The sequence below is a fragment of the Phascolarctos cinereus genome, unplaced genomic scaffold (genome assembly GCF_003287225.1).
Source record: "Phascolarctos cinereus isolate Bilbo 61053 unplaced genomic scaffold, phaCin_HiC Scaffold_3;HRSCAF=262, whole genome shotgun sequence".
NCBI classification, from domain to species: Eukaryota; Metazoa; Chordata; class Mammalia; order Diprotodontia; family Phascolarctidae; genus Phascolarctos; species Phascolarctos cinereus.
Genome location: NW_027555736.1, coordinates 77,180,010 through 77,199,191, shown reverse-complemented (window position 1 = coordinate 77,199,191; position 19,182 = coordinate 77,180,010). Strand labels below are relative to the sequence as shown.

General features: G+C 40.1%; 2 pseudogenes across 2 annotated transcripts in view; one reads left to right on the top strand and one right to left on the bottom strand.

The window, feature by feature from the left end:
* The window catches only part of LOC110203744 (cytochrome P450 2C19-like), a 68,185-nt pseudogene that overhangs the window by 26,998 nt on the left and 22,005 nt on the right, over positions 1–19,182 (top strand). The window lies entirely within an intron of this gene.
* Positions 1,254–12,694, bottom strand: LOC110204332 (cytochrome P450 2C19-like; annotated as a pseudogene). The gene is made up of 6 exons (XR_013485126.1): positions 12,377–12,694; positions 10,333–10,495; positions 7,296–7,444; positions 5,003–5,160; positions 4,196–4,371; positions 1,254–1,409 (listed from the first exon to the last, which is right to left on the bottom strand). The product of XR_013485126.1 is annotated as a cytochrome P450 2C19-like (transcript).

Below are 19,182 nucleotides of genomic sequence, written 5' to 3'. Positions count from 1 at the left end.
GTTTTCAGAGAACTTTAGGGACCTTAAATTTTCAGTTCTTCCAAGATGGTATGATAAGGGGCAAGGTGTTTACTCCTTTCCTGGCCTGTGACCACAAGTACTCCTTTCTGTCATGTAACTGTGAAAGGTCCACAGCCACTACAAGCTGCTCCATGCTAGCGCTCCTCTTCACCCCAGCAATGCCCCTAGAACTGTGACCCAGATCCAAACACGGGTAAAGCAAGAGATTCCTGCCTCAGCACTGGCAAAGAGATCCCTGCAATCCCTCTCTGATCAGCCACTGGATTCCCCCTCAGTCTGTGGGCCAGAAGCTCTGGAGGCAGCTGCCCCACCCCCAGGGCTATGCTGTTGGGGAACGGAGCTGAAACCCCACCTTCCTCTCTGAGCACCACAGAAAGGGACTTTTCCTGCTGACCTTCTAAGTCGTCTTTGGCAATTGCAGATTGAGCAGTCTGGAAACCACCACAACTTCCTGCAATTCAGTCCCCTGAGGCCTGCTCCAGGTTTGCTGGGGCCTGAACCCTCGCGCTGCGCTACAGTGCACACCCAGCATGGCCTGATACACCTTTCTGATCAATCATCCACAATGTCTTGGGCTGTAAATTTGTTTCACTGTCTTTTTGTTGGTTTTGGTGCTTCAGAATTTGTTTAGAGCCATTTTTTATGAGTATTTGGAGGAGTTTGGGGGAGAGCTTAAGCAAGTCACTGCTTTCACTCTGCCATCTTGGCTCTGCCCCTCCATTTTAGTCTCTTAAGCTAGCTGAGCATCCTTAAGGCACCTATGTCCCATGCCCATAAGAAAAGGTCAGGTGTCCTTAAAAAAATAAGACCAAGTAGCACTTGATTTAGGAAATGAGGAGGGTTCTCAGTCTGGACCTGTTCTACAACTTAATGTGACCAACCATATGCCCAAGGTACTTCCCTCTGCGGCTGTAGAGTGACAGGAATCCAGAGGCACCAGCTCCTTCTATGGTCAGGTAGGATCAAGAAGCTATCAGGAACCAGTGCCTCTCAATCATTCACTTCTACCCAGTTCTGTCACTGGGCTCCAGTCTCTATTCATTTCACTATCTATGTGGCTACCTCTAATAATAACTCACAATTATATACCACTTAACTAAGCAAGGTGGAAGTAGTAGTGGAGAAGGAGGAATAAGTAAACTTGAACATGTAATGACTTAAATACATTAAAATGGCAATAAAAAAGTTTCCAAGGAAAGTCTCAAAAGGACCAGGAACCCCTCTCATGTGGATTACATTATCCCACCTTCTATCTCAGGGTATTTCAGGAGAAGCAGGAGTCCATATCTCAGGGTGGTGCTGGTTGTCTCTGTTCCTGCAGCAAATAGATCACTTACAGTGCGGACCAAGTTTTCAATGGTAAATTCAGATTGTGGTTGTTGCTTTTCCTAGGAATAATTTGGTATGATTAATGGAAAAGTAAGAGAGGCAGCAGGGCAAAATGGAAAGCATAATGGATTTGGAAGCAGAGGACCTTGGTTTAAATCTCAGTTCCAAGATGTTGTTTTAATTTGGGGGGGGAGGACAACAGGATTAAATGAGTTGGCCAGGATCACACAGCTTGTCAAGTGTCTGTGGCCAGATTTGAACTCAGATGCTCTTAACTTCAGGGTCAGTACTCTGTTCACTGTACTGCCTAGTTGCCCCCAACACACCACCAGCTCTGATGTTGACCTTGGGCAAGTTATTTAACCATTTTATGTTTCAGTTTCCTCATCTGTAAATGAGGGAGTTGGATTCAATTACCTCCAAGATCCATTTCAGTTCTAAATCTATGACCCTATAAATAAATTAAATTCAAGCAACACAATCCAAAGTAGAACAAGAAGCTGCAATTATCAAAGCATTTTGGCCCTTGCAGATCTCACATATGGGAGAGAGACAGAGAGAAGAAAGATACGTGAGGGATGGGGGGATATATACAGACAGAGAGACAGACAGAAAGAGATTAGACCTGCAATTTTATTGGCACAGGTAACTTGCAGGTTAAAAAAATTCTGTCTGCCCATGCAAGTCTGCACTTTCTCTGAAAACCTTAAAATTTCAAGAGAGTTTCCTAGCCCTAAGGCACTATAGTGTTAAGTGATTTGCCCAGGATCACATAGATATTTTGTGTCACAGAGGGATCTTAAACTCAGTTTTGCCTGGCTCTGAGGGCAGCTCTTTATCTGCTGCATCAGGGGGGTCAAACTCTCAGCTCTCAGGCCTCAAGCCACCAACAAAACTGTGTGTGGCTGAAACCACATTAAAATGTAATTGGGAAATGTTTAGTAAAATAAATAAAGATACAATACAACATAGAGAATGTTAATTTCTGCATTTTCTAAGTTAATATGAGGCCTACCAGGATCCATTTCTATTCATGTTTGATACAACTGTCCTACATGATACTATCTTGCAAGATATCTGTACCTATAGTATATATCATTCACATCTGTGGGTATGCACAAGCAGCTAGGTGGTGCATGGGTTGAGTTTAAATCTGGCTAACTGCTGTGTGATCCTGGACAAGTCACTTAACCTTGTTACCTCAGTTTCCTCATCTGTAAAATGAGCTAGAAATGGAAAACCACTCCAGTATCTTTGCCAAGAAACCCAAATGGAGTCATGAAGCGTTGGACTCAACTGAAATGACTAAGCAACAAATGCCAAGCACTGCACACATGTAAGCTATTGTATTTTCTTCCGATTAAATTATGTTATTCTGTGAGTTCAGTGAGACGAACAGGATTTATAAGTTTAGCAAATAAGGAAGGAAAAAAAATTATCAACTTCCATATATATATATATATAAACAATTAATGCAAAAAGGATCCATATATTTTCCCATTTTATCCTCATCAAAATACTGTGATACAGTTAGTGCATTATTATTGTCATTTTACTAATGAGGAAATTGAGGTGGTAAATGCTTTGCCCTTGACAATGAGATGTTGATATTGAGGAAAAGTCACACTGAGAAGAAATTGAATATATAAAAATATCCAATGGACTAAAGATAAGAAAGGTAAAAACACAGGAAAAGCAGGCAGGTACTAGGGGGCATAATTCAAGTTCAAGTCAACTAAGGTCTATGCCCACTGTGGGTGGTGGTGGGGGGGAAGGATATGGAATTCTGAAGATTCTCACACATGAAACACAAGACTACTGTACATATTAGTTCTAAAAATCTCTTGCTCTGGTCTACATATTTGCCCTCTCCCACATTCCCTCATCTACCAATGGGGTAGGAATCTGTGGGAGAATATACCCTTATGTGCATAGGTTGATGAAGGAAGGATTTTCCTGGTCAGTTATGTTGACACATTGCTAAATTAAATGTTTTTGAATTAATGTGTTTTCTGGTTCATCTGGTAAGAAAACCATAAGTGATGACCTCAGAGCACACTTCATTGCTGTAAGTAGGTCATTGATCCATTTCAGCATTCCATCAGCCTATCTTTTACCTTCTCCCCTGTTTCTCTGGTACTTTCAGGGTTTCATTTACTCCATATGAATTACATTAGCATATTGCTTTATTCTAGTTTTGCTTCTAATTCGGTGGATTTTTTTTCTTTATGCAACTTTTCAATGATTTTTCTTTCTTTTTGTTTTGCTCTTTGTTGTTTGTGGAATGGTGGGAAAGTGAGGAGCCTCTAACTCCACTATCTTGACTGTAAAACCCACCAACCTCCCCCAAGTACTTACCACAGCAGCCCCTCCATTCCAATTAGGCTGCTCAGATTAAAGTTCCCTATTCCCCACTGTCTTTGTAGAGTCCTGAAATGTCCTGCCCAGTCCTCACTGCTAGCTCTGGGACCTCCTTCAAGACCCAGACTAAAACCTAACTCTTCCAGAAGGAAGTCTTATGTTAACCCACTCCAAATATTATATTTCTTGCTATTCCAAATTCCTTCATCACTTAAATCCTCAATTTTTAATCTATTTTGGCTTTCCTTACACATTCCTGATAATTATTCTTGTCCTTACATGGGCTTTCTCCTGTCTGTTGGGTTAGAAATTCCATCAGGGCTAGGACCCTGTCTTCTCATTCTTCTCATATAGTGCTCTGGCCATATTATGATTAAAATATGATTATTTACTGCTCTATGTTTGTGAATGTGAATGTCAGCCTCTAATACACAAGCCATTTCACCTACAGAACTGAGATTCAGACCTCCTGCTCACACTCTACCTGCTCCATTTTCATCAGGAAACAATCAATGAAGTCCCGAGGATTGCTGGGATCCAGTGTTCTTTGGTGTTCCTTCACTTCTTCCAAAATAAATTCAAGTATTGATTGCAATTTTTAACTGCTTTGTGATGAGATCCAGGGAGATAACGTACTAGAGATGGAAAAGAATTGTAGACCTAAAAAGAAGAATTTTATATCATAGTCTATTAGAAAAAGAAAATAATTTTCAACTCTAACACTTGGATCATGTTGAGAATACGGCTGAGTAAGGGTGGGACAAGTGCCCTTTGGAAAATAGTGACTTTTCTCATCATTTCCTACACAACCCTCTAAAAAATTAGCTTTCTGTTCCTTGGTTGCCTGAAACTACCTTGGCTTTCACTCTCAATTCTTACTTCCTACAGAAAAGTTCTCATCCTTTCTCATTTTGAGGTCTTCTAAGAGCTCAGCCTCCACCTTCCATTGGGACAGCTAACTCATCTGCTAACCTGATCCAAACTCGGGTGCACAAGGGAAAAGTCAGCTTGTCTCTAGTAATGTGAATTTTAACACTCAGTCCCTGTGACCAGTGGGTGAACTACTCCAGGGAAGGGCCTTATAATGTCTGTCAAATCAGACCACATAGGGTGCCCTTTTCTGTTTTTAGTCCTTGTCAATGAAGAAGAAAATAGGAACCCGTTCCAACATGGCACTATTGTACCTCCCAATGGAATGAATGATGAACTCTAGCCTAACTGCTTCTGGTAGTTTCTTTGAAGTAATTAAAAAACGATTCTGAGCTCCAAACAGAGAGAACACTGGTCTCACCTTCATCCATGGGAACTTGATCTTGATGTTTTCATTCAAAAGCTTCATTAAATATAGAAATTTCTGGTCTTTATATTCAAAACATTTCTGGAAAATGATAGAGCAGATTACATTGCAAGGAGCAAACTCAAGGATGAATGTGGGGTCACATGGTAATCCTAAAGGAGAAAGAGAGAAAGAAAGACTTTAATACTATTATTGCAATCAAAAGGTAGATTTACCTGCCTTTAGGTAGGACCTGACTGTCCTCCTTTCCCTTCTAGTTTACATTCTAGCTTGGCACAGCAAGGTTCAAAATAAACCACCCTTTATGAAGCATCTGATTTCATCCACATGAGAATCCTAAGTGCAAATAGGATAATTCCCATTTTATAGGTGAGGTTGCTGAGGCTCAAGAAAATCAGCTGATTTATGTGCCACAACTAGGAAGGATCAAGAAGTGGAATGCCACCCAAACTCTCTCCTGGCCCCAGTTACAGTGTTCTTCCTACCATACATCACCAATTCCCATTTCTAAAACCATATTCATCACCTCACCCTAACCAACTTTTACTTTCAGACTTCTTCATGTCTATTTTTAAATTATATTTCATTTCATTTCAATCACTTATCCCAGAATGAGGGTTGCAGGCACTGGTCTGGAAGCCTTGCTATTCCAAATGCTCTTAGGTTCAGGGTTCTGGGTTGTCAAAGGATTGATAATGTCAAGGTGGTGATTCTAGGTTTCCTTGACTGGCCTCTGTTCTCCCTTAGGGTGCCTCACTGTTTTAGCAAGGCTGGCCCATCTGCCTTATGAATAGCAATTGGCTGGCAGCTGGTGGCAATGGCCAGTCCCTTTTCCACAGGAGTTGCTTCCTCAGATGAGAGCTATCAGGGCTGCACCAGGACCAGTGGTCTAGAGCTTGCTGCCACCCCTGTGGCCCTCATGCATATGTACCTATTGGTGGCAGCTGGTCATCAGTTGTTGCTAGTGGTAAAGAGAAATATGGGCCCCTTCTCCACAAGGTAGCTCCTGTGGACACTGGTTTTGCTGTTTCCCAGTCTCTTGGGTTTGGAGGTCCTGAGCTGCCTCCATCAGGGTGAGAGGGGAGATTGTGGTTGAGGTGGTGGCTATACTAAAGAGGCCCAAGGACAGAGTCTTGGAGATATTCACACTCAGGGGACTGAAGGTGGATAGTGATCCAGCAAAAGAATATTGAGAAGCAAAAATCAGGCCCAAAGAAGAACCAGTGGAGAACAGCATGATAGAGGTGAGGGAGAAGAGAGTATCAAGCAGCCAATCCCAGCAGTCACTTAGCTCTTACTAGGTTCTGTGCTAAACATCAGGGGTATACAGACAATACTAAAACAGCCCCTGCCCTTAGAGAGCTTACATTATAATGGGGGAGAAAACACCTACAGTGGTGAGTGGCAAAAGTCCCAGGTTCCACAGTAGTGGGGAAATGCTGTTCTCAGTTTATTCCTATATTATTGCTGGTGAAATTTTCTGGAGTAGGAGAGCACATACAGGTAATTTTGAGCAACTGACAGTATCCTTCTACTGCCCAGTTCCTACCACCCAACACACACACACACACACACACACACACACACACACACACACACACACAGAGTACACATAGTTTGCCTTTTATGGTGTAAAAAGTAGTTATTCCATAGAATTTATGCATCAGCATCTCGTGTCCTGTGGCCCCCTAAGTTTCAGATTTTATAGAAGAATGACAACACTTCTGTGAGATAGCTTAGATGTGGGGGGTGGTGTGTGAAGAGGAGGAAGCATGAAGGGAAACAAGCTTCCAAGAAATGCTGCTGAGTCAGCTCATTGACTTCCTAGCAATGTTCTCAGCCCTGCTTCCACTCCTTCGCTTAGTCAGAAAATCTGGACTCCCCAAAATGATCCTAAAGCAATGCCTTCTGCCCCTGGAGTCATTGACTAAAGGTAATGGAACTGGTGCTGCTAGGGTCTTGTGAGCTCTGTTCCATCTGAAAAGGAATAAAAAGAAGTAAGGTATTCCCTTAAATGTTCCTCACCATTCTGCCTCCTCACAAGAATAGCATGAACTCATTAGCAGAGCTGCACTGCCTCTCATCTCTTCTCTCAGCTGTCTTGACTCTTCAGGGCTTCTAGGAATGATCACATGGCCATGGGCATATCCCCAGGATGGGCCAAAAAGTACAAACATGGTAGTTTCAGACTACAGTAAATTCCTTGGACCAACCTCAGTCTTCATGAGTTATAAGGGATAGGACAGATTTTTGTAAGGTCAGTGGTAACAAAGTAAAAAACACCAACCTTTTGTTTTTTTTAACTCCTCCATAAGATTCTTTGCCACTTCTTGGACTCGCTCTTCGATGCTCCTCTTCCCCATCCCAAATTCCTCAGGGTCATGAGGGAGAAGCGGCGGATTTGCTTCCATGTCTCTCCATTGCTTGCGATAATGCCTAGAAAGGGAAGCAGGAAGAAGAGAGACCTTAGACTCTAAAGTCCGTGGCAAAAAGTCCTTGGGCCCTTGACTCAAAACCCTTGTTCTAGGAGAACAGAATGTTATGGGGTATCATTTTACTTTCTCCTCTATCTGTACTGTTTCCTGTCTCATTCTCTCTTCATCACAGTCACAAACACATCAGGTGGCCCTACACCCACATCCTGCTCCTGGTAATGAAGTGGCCACAAAGAGGGAGGCCAGGATAAAGACATAATTTGAGAAACTGAATGGTGAGAGGGCAAGTTAGTTGATATCTCTCCATCTTTTTACACAAGGAACCTAAAGGATTATGAAGTCCTGAAGTCCTAGTCTTCCCACTTCACATAGACACCAAAGAGTGAGTGAGAGTTTCTCTGTGTTGTTTTTTTGTGGGTTACTAGGTGGTGCAGTGGAAAGAGTACCAGACATGGAGTCAGGAAAACTCATCTTCATGAATTCAAATCCAGCCTCAGACAGTTACTATTTGTGTGTCACTGGGCAAATAACTTAACCCTGTTTGTCTCCATTCCTCATCTGTAAAATGGCCTGGAGAAGAAAACAGAAAACCATTCCAGTATCTTTGCCAAGAAAACCCCACACTGAATCAAGGAGAGTTGGACACGATTGAAATGACGGAACAATTAGAGGTACAATTAATAAGAATAGAAAGTTATGAAAGCTCAGTAGAAATCCCAAATCATGTGGCTTTCCTTAGCTTTCTTTTTTCCCCCTATGTCTGAAACAATCCTACACAGGATTGCTGTTTACAAGGAAGTGATTTTTGAGTGAAAACAAAATACAGCCATTACACAAAGATTTGTAGTTAATTTGAGCAATGGAAAAAGTGTTCACATGCCTTTATGGTACACACATGGATACACACATACTAAAGCTTAACATGGCATATCCTTCTTTCTCTGAATATATCACACCTTCCTACCTTCAGATATCACCCTCTGATTGCAGACATGGAGGAAGACTTCACCTAACTAAACTCATATCGAGAACTATCCTTTTGCCTGTAATCTTGTTTCCATGGGACCTTTATCAAAATCACATTCATTACCCTGTTCTTCAAGATCCTTCATAAGGGAACATTTGGCCTGCAGTCAAAAGACCTGAGTTCAAATCTAGCCTTAGATACTTACAAGCTAAACTAATCGTTAAACTTCTTTTCACCAGTTTCATTATCTGTAAAATGAAGAGTAATAATAGCACCCCCTACTGGAGTGGTTGTAAAGAACAAATGAAATACTACTTAAAAAGCACTTAAAACAATGCCTGGCACATAGTAGGTACTGTATTTGTTCACTCTTGTTGTAGTTGTTGTTGTTAATTCATTCATGCGTTTCCCACCTTGATTAACTCATATGTCCCTACTACAAGTGTTCTACATAGCGGAGAATGTGTTTGCCTTCTAGTCAGTTTATCAGGAGTCATAATGAAAAAGATTCTCAGAGACTTTTGCCAGGAAGTAGCTGATGGAATGCCACGAGAGAGGTATTTTTGTCCCAATTTGAGCTCTAGTAAGCTAAGCAAGGTGACCCATTCCAGAAGTAGCCAGATTATGATAACTTTTAAGACTATTTCAAAAGGTGTAGATACTTTTCCTTCCTGTGGATGCTGATCCACATTGGCTATACAAGACCTTGTTTGGTCTTCAAAGGCTCAATATTTTGGATGATCATTATCCTTGCAGAATGAAGTGCTTTTGATTTGCCTGTTACCTGTGGCATGTAGCAAATCGCTGACCACCAGCTTCATTTTGCCAATTTTGTGCAAAATTTCCTAACATTGTATCTCTATTGGCTGCCACTCACCCTGTTCTGCTATGCCCAACAAGACATCTATGTCAAGACAAAAGTCTCAATATCCTACACAGTGTGTGGTCTTGTCTCAGTTATTAACTTTTTCGGCACTCTTTAAAGAGGTTGATTAGTGAACACTTAGAAAGGGTGGTCACTAAGAGCCAGCATGGGTTCATCAAGACTAGGTCTTGCTAGCTTAATCTTATTTCTTTTTTTTAACAGTATTATTAGACTACTAGATCTAGGCAATGCCATGACAGACTAGACTCAGATTTCGGTAAGACATCTGACAATGCTTCTTATGACATATTCATAGAAAAGATGGAGAAGACACTGGTCAGATTGCCAGAAGACATGCTCCTAGGAATCCCAGGCTATGTAAAGTTGTTGTCATTGTCCACCAGGCAGCTGAGCACTGGATCCCTGAACATCAAGGAGAAAATTACAAACAACTTGAAAATGAACTGGAGTAATGGATCTTGGAAGGTGAAAGTCACAGCTGAGGGGAAAATGATTACAGGAAACAGTAAAGGCTGGAAAGATGGGAGAAGGAGATCTAGCTTTTCCCTCCAGGACTCTTCCACTACAAAACCATTCTCTTTCTTTCTTTTTCCTTTCTTTGATTCCTTTCTTCCATTATTTCTGTCATTCTGCTTTTCTTCCTTCCTTTCTTTCTCTCTCTCTCTCTCTCTTCCTTGTTTTCATTCTCCATTGTCTTTCTCTCTCTCTTCCTTTTTTTCTTTCTTTCCTTTCTGCTCTTCTTTCTCTGTCTCTGTCTCTCCCTGTGGGTCTCTGTCTCTATCTTTCTGTCTTTTTATTTTTCACTTCATCTCTTTCTTGCTACTTTAACTTGTGATAACATACAACATGAAGCAATGCAGCTGCTGCCATGGACAAAACTATTGGATTCCGTATCTCTCACTACATCCTTCCAAAAATGCCACAGCTTTGGGGCTTTGGTTTAAAAGTGGGTCTATTTCCACTAATTTCTAAGAATACTATTCTTTTTTTTCTTTTCTTGTTTTACTCTACTCCTCTATACCAAGCAGAAACTTACCTACTCCATCGGTAACCAACTTAGAAAGTGGCACAGGTGCTCTATCAGCAAACTTGTCACCATGATCAATCAGAGCTTCTTTCACTGCCTTGTACCCATATAACACGACTACATGCTCAACACCCAATTGCAGAGTGAACACTGGGCCATATTGTTTTCCTAGCTGTGAAAAGAGATGTGGGCAGTAAGGAGAGGGTCATCACTGAATCAGGTGATAAACAGCTGCCATTACAGTTGTTGACCTTATTGGAGAAGTTCTCAATCCACTATCACCTCCTTCAAAATATTTCTGACATTTATTACAGGGCAGATAATACAACCCATGAACCCAACCGAGCCATAGATGGCTCAAAAGGCTAAAAGTTCACCCTGTGCCTTGGGCTAGAAGCCAGAAGACTGGCTAATGAAGTACAGTATGACCTTGGTGCAATATCCCCAACCTTTTGAAGAGGTTGAACTTATATTTCATAGCTAGGTGCCATATTGGGTACAGCACTGAACCTGGAATAAAGAAGGCTCTATGCAAAATCCAGTTTCAGATACCTAATAGCTATGTGACTTCAGGCAAATCATTTAACCTCTGTCTGCCTCAGTCTCCTCATCTGTAAAATTAGGATAATAATGATACCTAATTCTAAGGATTCCTTTGAGAATAATAAAACAATATTTATAAAACAATTGGCAAACCTGAAATCACTATATAAGTGTTATTATTATTATTATTATTATTATTATTATTATTATTCATTTAAAGCTTTGAGAATAGCATATTTGCAAATGGGTACATTGCTGTCAGTGAAATCCTGGAGCCAAAAAGGGTACACATTCCAGTAGAAATCCTACAAACCTGGATCATAGGTATACGTCCAGAATAGACTTTGGAGATCATTTAAATCCTTTTTTTGGTCGTGAACTCTTTTAATAGTGTGGTAAAGCCTATGTACTCCTCTGAATATTTTTAAATTGAAATACATAGGATTACAAAGAAAATCACTTATATTACAATAAAATAAAGATGTAATTTTTCCCATCCTAACTCACAGAACCTCTGAAATATATCTACAGACCCAATGAGATTTCATGATCCCAAGATTAAGAACTCCTCTTCTAAATCAATCATAATTTCACAGATGAGGACACTGAGGCCCCAAAGATCAGGATATATCTGGGAAGGATTTGGTAAAAAACATATTGGTTTATCGATCTACCAGGTAAAAATGAGAAGATAATTTTGTTTTCACATATTAATCTCAATCTTTTCTCACAACTCTGTGAGGCAGATAGGATATTTTTTTTTTTATAAAATCCTCATACAGACACAGGAAACTAAGATCCAAAGAGGTTATCATGACTTTTCTGAGGCACAAAGCTAGTATTTCAGAATCTGGACTTGAAGTTCAAATTCAATGCCTTTTCTACTACCCCATGCTAACTTTCAAAGGCTTTGAGATCTACAGATCTTAATTCAGAACTCACTGGTTCTTCTCAAGGCCAGGGTTACTTTTAATCAGGCACACTTAAGATTATATGCAAGGACTGGGCCAGCACACAGAGACGCTTAAGGGCTCCTCTGAAGGAATGTGCAAGGAAAACATTCTCCACTCTGATCTGACAGAGGTTGGAGGTCCCCACCTGTTTGCAGGCCCTACTCGTCCCTCCGGCAACAGAAATAATCAGGCACATTAAATACCACCTTTCTTCCTATGGTAGGCAATGAGCAATTTAAGTGGGACTAAAGACATTTTCTCCTACAACTTCATGGTGCCAGTGTGACCAGTGATAGCAGAGGATGGCAATTGTTGCAGCACTGATTTCATCAATTTCTACAGGAACTTGATGGCACCCAGCTAGTGCTGAAGCATTGGGTCCTAATGGCCACTACAGTGAATCGAAATATAGTCTAGAAAACCTATGAGGTGTCTACCTCCCTACTCTAACATGCTCTACTCATTAGAACAAGCTGCTTGAAGACAGTCCGACAAAATAAACTGACTGCAGCTAGAGTCAGGAATGAAACCAACAGAAGACAGAGATACTTACTTACCTTGCAAAGAGATTGAGGGATATTCTTAAGGTCCACCTGGAGCATATTGCCAACAATGGGAAGAGGAATAGGACCAGGTGGAAGTTTTCCTCTTCCAAAGCCCTTTCTCCATGATAAAATGAGAAACAGACATGACATACAGAGCAGTAAGCCAAGAGCAATGGCCACAGATGGATCCATTGACACTCTTCCTTACTGCTAATGCAATAGGAGGCTTAGAATCCAAAGCTGGGAAGGACTGCAAACACAAGGTCAATCAGCTTATAATTGCTTGGCATCCTGATTAAGCTTCTGATGGACTTTGGCCTGCCACTAAGATTAACAGAACCCTCCTCTTGTTCTATAGTAGTGTATTTTAAAGTAACAGGAGCCGTTAAATTTGTTGTTTGAAGTGTGACTGATTCATTTTGCTCCTTATGTGCCACAGTTATTTCCCAATATGTCCCTGCCTCCCTTTGCAATCAATGCCTCTAAAAAACATTAACAAAACTAATGATACTAGGACTTTGACAGTATATGTCACATACCATAGCACATTGCCACTCTGCTGCTAAAGTGTTTCTTAATCTGTTCTAAGATAGAGGTCACTTTTATAACATTAAAAATCTCATTGACCCATTGTTGCTTGTCCTTCATTATTGAAGAGGACCATGACTTCAGGGAGGGGATGCAATGAGTTTTCCTTTAAATTATAAATAATATCTGTCTAAAACCATTAGCAAACATTATCTGTGATGGGTATAAATCAGAAACTTTTTCAGTAAGATCACGGGCAAAGCAAGGATGCTACTGTTATTCAATCTTATACTAGAAACGCCAGTTATAGCAATAAGAAAAAGATAAGAAATTGAAGGAATTAGAATAGACAATGTGGAAACAAAACTATCAGTCCTGGCAGGTAATATGATTATACACTTAGAGAATTCTAGAAAATCAACTAAAATTAATTAAAATAATAATTCAACAACTTTGTGAGATGTAAAATCATCAGCATTTATATATGTTACTAACAAGGTCCAACAAGAAGAGATAGAAAGAGAAGTTACATTTAAAATTACTGCTTATAGTAGAAAATACTTGGTATTCTGCCTGCCGAGATAAATCCAGGAACTATATGAACACTTTTCACACAAATAAAGTCAGATCTAAATAACTGCATAAATATTAATTGATTACAAGTAGGCTAAGCCAATATAATAAAATTGAAATTTATCCCTAAATTAATTTACTTATTCAGTGCCATAGAACCAAACTACCAAAAACTGTTTTATAGAGGTAGAAAATATAAACACAAAATTCATTTTGTAGAAAAGATCAAGAATATCAATAGAATCAATGAAAAAAATGTGAAAGAGTAGCCTAGCAGTGCTAGATCTCAACTGTATTACAAAGTAATGATCATCAGAATAATCTGGTATTGACTAAGAAATAGAGTGGTGGATCAGTGGAATATGTTAAGTACATAAAACATAGAAGTAAATGGCCATAGTATTCTAGTGTTAAACAAGTCCCAAGATCCAAGCCTTTGAGACAAGAAGTCACGATTTCACAAAAATTTCTGAGAAAACTGGAAAGCAGTTTGACAGAACATAGGTATAGAACAACATCTCACCATATACCAAGATAAAGTCAAAATGGTACATGATTTAGATGTAAAGGGTGATCTCATAAGCAAATTAAGAGAGCATGGAGTACTTTACCTGCTAAATTTATCATTAAGGGAAGAATTTATCACCACAAAAGAGTTAAAGAGCATTATTGGATGCAAAGTGGGCAATTTTATTGCATTATATTAAAAAGGTTTTGTGCACACACACATATACACACACACACACAAAGAAGAATGCAACCAAGCTTAGAAGGAAAGCAGGAACTGGGGGGGAGGGGAGGAATAAAAATTTCTCTGATAAAGGCCTCATTTCTCAAATATATGGAGAACTGTGGAAATATCTAAAGAATATGAGTCATTCCAATTGATAAATGGTTGAAGGATATAAACAGGCAGATTCCAGATGAAGAATCAAAAGCTATCTATATCATATAGAAAACATTCTGAATTACTATTGATTAGAGAAATACAAATTAAAACAACTCTGAGGTACCACCTATATCTATCAGATTGACTATTATGACAGAAAAGGAAAATGGCAAAGTCGGAGGGAATGTGGGAAAATTGGAATACTACTGCATGGTTGGTAACAGTGAACTCTTGTGAACTCATCCAACCATTCTGGAGAGCAATTTGGAACCATGCCCAAAAGGCTATAAAACTGTACATGCCCTGTAACTCAGAGATACCACTTCTAGGTCTGTATCTGAAAGGATTATACAAATGAGAAAAGGATTCATACGACAAAAATATTTATAGTGGCTCTTTTAGTGGTGTTAAAGAACTGGAAATTGAGCAAATGCTCATCAGTTGGAGAATGGTTGAACAAGTTGGGGGATATGATTATGATAGATTAGTACTGTGGTAGGAGAAATGATGAGCATGATATTTTTAGAAAAAACTTGAAAGATACATGTGAACTAATGCAAAAAGAGGTGAGCAGAACCAGAATAACTTTGTACACAGTAACAGTAATATTAAACAATGATCAACTGAGACTGACTTAGCAATTCTCAGCAATACAATGATCCAATACAATTCCAAAAGATTCATGATAAAAATACTTTCCACCTCCACAGAAAGAACTGATGGAGTCTAATTGAAGGTCAAAGCTTTGTTTTTTTTTTTTACTTTCTTTTTTCTTTTTCATTGTTAATTTTCCTTTGAGACTGTGTTTTCTTTTGTATCTTAGGTAACATAGCAATACGTTTTGCATGACTGCACACATATAATATACTTGCATACATATATACATACAAACATACAGAATCTGGAACTTAAAATTTTTAAAATGAGTGTTAAAATTGTTTCAGATGTATTTAAGGAAAAAAATTGAAAGACATAAAATGGGAGAAAAATAAATTCCGGTTATTTACTAGTGATTCTCAATTTAAAGAATCCAATAACAAAAGTTCCCAGAGAAGAATTTCCTCAATGGGTTCCTGCCGATGTAAGGGCCCAATATTTATCCCAGGCAAGGTTTCACATATAAGACCTTATAAACTGTGAGTGAGAGAGGGTGCTGAGGCTTTCCCTCACAGGGAGAGCACAGCAGCTCATCATCCTCAGTGCCACTAAAAGGGGGAAAGTGGCCTCCAAGGGAGTCTTTCATGTATTTTCTGAGTGCCACTCAAGCATCCATGTTCTCCAGGACTACAGCTTCAATGGCCAGTCCCTTGTTATGGAGGAAGAAAGGAGAAGGAAGAAGACAGGAAGCAAGGAAGAAGAAGAGAAGGAAGGAAGAGGAGGAAGGAAGGAAGGGGAAAAGGAAGGGGGAGAGGAGGAAGGAAAAATGAGGAAAGGAGAAGGGAAGAGGTATAAGAGGGAACTATGGGCAAAAGATTTTATTTCTCTAAGGGAAATATGAGGTGAGGCTATCAGCTGTGAGGTGTGCAAGAAGGGGGAGCTCTGAGAGACATGAGGGGGGCCAAAAAGGTTTGGAAAAACCATGATAGTAAGATAGTTAATTATGGAGGCATAGAGGGATTGCCCTGCCACAGTGATGGCCCAACTGAGATGATATAAAAAGTCTATAGCGGACCCAATAGGCACATTCTCATGATTTTCTCTAACTTCAGTCATTAGCCCAGGAGTAAGGGCAAAGGAAGTAAATAGTGAGAGTAATCTCACCCACAGTAGGACTTGGCAAGGTAAGACTAGAGAAAAAGAGGAGGAATTTTGAATTAAACATTAACAAACAATAATTGCAAAACAGAGAGCAATAAAATTTGTTCTTGCAATCCCTTGTACTTCAAAGAACCCAAGAAATGATTACCTTGAAGGCTCAGGGCAGGAGGTAGGGAAAGGTTATTGAGGCAAAGGGAATAAACATTTATATAGAGCTTACTAGGTACTAGACACTGTACCAAGTATTGTACAAATATCATGTCATTGGATTCTCAGAACTGCTTTGTGAGATGGGTGATGTTATCCTCATTTTACAGTTGGGGAAAGTGAGGTTAAGTGACTTGCCCTGAGTCACACAGCTAGCAAGTATCTCAGGTCTTCTCAACTCCAGGCCCAGCGTTCTCTCCACAGCACCACCGTAGTGGCTACCTATCCACTGGGATGATATGTCTTAAAAAGCTCTAATTTCTAAGGGGATTGTCAAATTTATGGTTTAGATCCTAATTGGGTCAGAACTCTAATAATATAACCTCAGGAGTCCTCTTGCTAGATCATTTGTATCTTGTGTTTGTTTTTCCTTTCTGTTTGTAAACATGATTGTGTAGGCTATGTCAGTCAATTAAAATTTATTAAGTATATACTATGTAAGAAACACTGCTAATTGCTGGGGATATAAAAGGAGGAAAAAGACAATCCCTGTCCTCAAGGAGCTTACAGTCTAATGGGAAGACAACAAACCATAGAATTTGCATGAGCAAACAAGCCATATACAGAATTAATAGAAGATAATCACAAGAGGGAAGGCACCAAATTAAAAGGGGTTAGGAAAAGCTTCCTGTAAAGGGGATCTTAGTTGGGACTTAAAGGAAGCCAATTGGTGGTGATGAGCAGGGAGAGCATTCCAAGTATGGAGAATAGCCAGGGAAAAGGCCCAGACACAAGAGATGGAGCACCTTTGTTTGTGGAACAGTCAAGAGACTAGGGTACCTATGTGAGAGGGCATGGTGAGAAATTAGGTGCAAGAAGACAGGAAAGAAAGGAGGGGATTAAGTTATGAAGGGCTTTGAATCCCAAACAGAGAATTGTGCATTTGATCCTAGAGAGGATAGGGAGACACTAAAGTTTATTGAGTTGGGGAGGTGACATAATCAGACCTGCACTTTAGGGAAATGACTTAGGTGGATGAATGGAAGGTAGATTGGAGCAGGGAGAGAATTGAGGCAGGTAGATCAGCTAGCAGGTTATTGCAATAGTCCATGAATGAAGTGGTGAAGGCCTGTACTAGAGTGGTGGCAGTGTCTGAGAAAGGGGCTCTTAAAGAGGCATTGTAAAGGTGAAATAGGCCTTGGAAAGAGATTGGATATGTGAGGTGAAAGATAGTGGGTATTCCAGGATGGCACGTAGGTAGAGAGCCTAGGAAAATGGTGTTGCCCTCTATGATAATAGGGAAGTTAGGAGGAGGCAGAGGGTTTAAGGGGAAAAGATAATGAGTTCAATTTTGGACAGGTTGAGTTTAAAACATCTGAAAGGCAACAGGAGATGGGAGATTGGAGGTCAGCTGAGACATTTGGGTAGAATAGGTAGATTTGAGAATCATCAGTATAGAGATAGCAATTAAATCCATGGGAGCTGATGAGATCACCAAGTGAAGTAGTATAGATGGAGAAGCAGCTCTGATAGAACTCTCTGGGACACCTACAGTTAAAGGGATTTTCTGGATGAGGATCCTGTGAAGGAGACTGGGGAGCACACAGATTAGTAGCAGAATCAGGAATGATGTCTTGAAAACCCAGAGAGAAGAGAGTATCAAGAAGAAGAGGGGGATTAACAGTATCAAAGTTTGCAAAGAAGTTGAGAATTAAGATTGAAAAAAAGACCATTGGATTTGGCAGCTGACATCACTGACAACTTTAGAGCAATTTTGGTGGAATGATGAGGTTGGAAGCCAGATTGTAAGGGTTAAGAAGGTGAGAGGACCTGAAGTGGAGGCATCTATTGAAGACAGACTTTTCAAGGAGCTTAGTCACAACATGTGAGAAAGACATAGAATGATCATTACTGGAGATGGAATAATCAAGTGTTTGATTTGAGGTTGAGAGAGACATAGGCATTTTTGTAGGTAGTAGGGAAGGAGCCAGTAGAGAGGGAGAGATTGGGGAAGACAGAGGTGGAAATATGTTCAAGGACATGGGATGGAGTAAGATCACTTGTGCAGATAGAGAGGGGTTAGCCTTGGAAAGGAGTGAGATCACTTCTTCCTGTGAGACAGGGAGGAAAGAGATAGTGAAGGAAGGAATATGAGTGGTAACCATACTGATTTCCTTGGCTTCCTCTAAATCCCAAGCAAAATCCCATCTTTTTCAGAAATCCTTTCAGACTCCCTCTTAATTCTAGTGCTTTCTTTCTGTTGTTTCCTACTTACCTTGTAGATCACTTGTTTGTATATTTATTTGCAGGTTGACTCCTCTATTAGATTATGAGCTCCTTGAAAGAAACTACTGTCTTTTGCCTTTTTTTGTATCCCCAGTGCTTCCTGGCACACACTATGAACTTAACAAATGTTTATTGATTGAGATGAGGAAGAGGAGAGGAGGTAGCTCATGGTGAATGTGCTCAATTTTTTCTGTACAAATAGGAGGCCATGTTTTCAGCTGAAAAGTGGAGGGAAGGGGAGCCATGAGAAACTGAAGGAGAGATGAAAAAGTTTGGAGGAATTGCTGTGGGGAGTGGGGTAGCGATAAGATAAAGGAGGTACAGTAGGATTGCCTAGCAACAGTGAGGGCCCACTTCAGGTTGTGTAATGTGAATTTGAAGTGGAGCTCCTGAGAAGGGTCATGATATTTTCTCCACCTTCATTCATCAGAACCATGGGTAGAAGCAAACGTGACATGGTGAGAATGATCCAAGGCAGAGGCTTGGCAAGATAATTCAATTCAACATTTACTAAGTACCTACTATGTGTCAGGGGCTACAAAAAAGGCAAAAGACAACCAACAAACAAAAGGGCTAGGGAGTCAAGAGGACAATATAGAGTTGAGCTGCTTTACCAAGAGATCAACAGGGAGAAAAA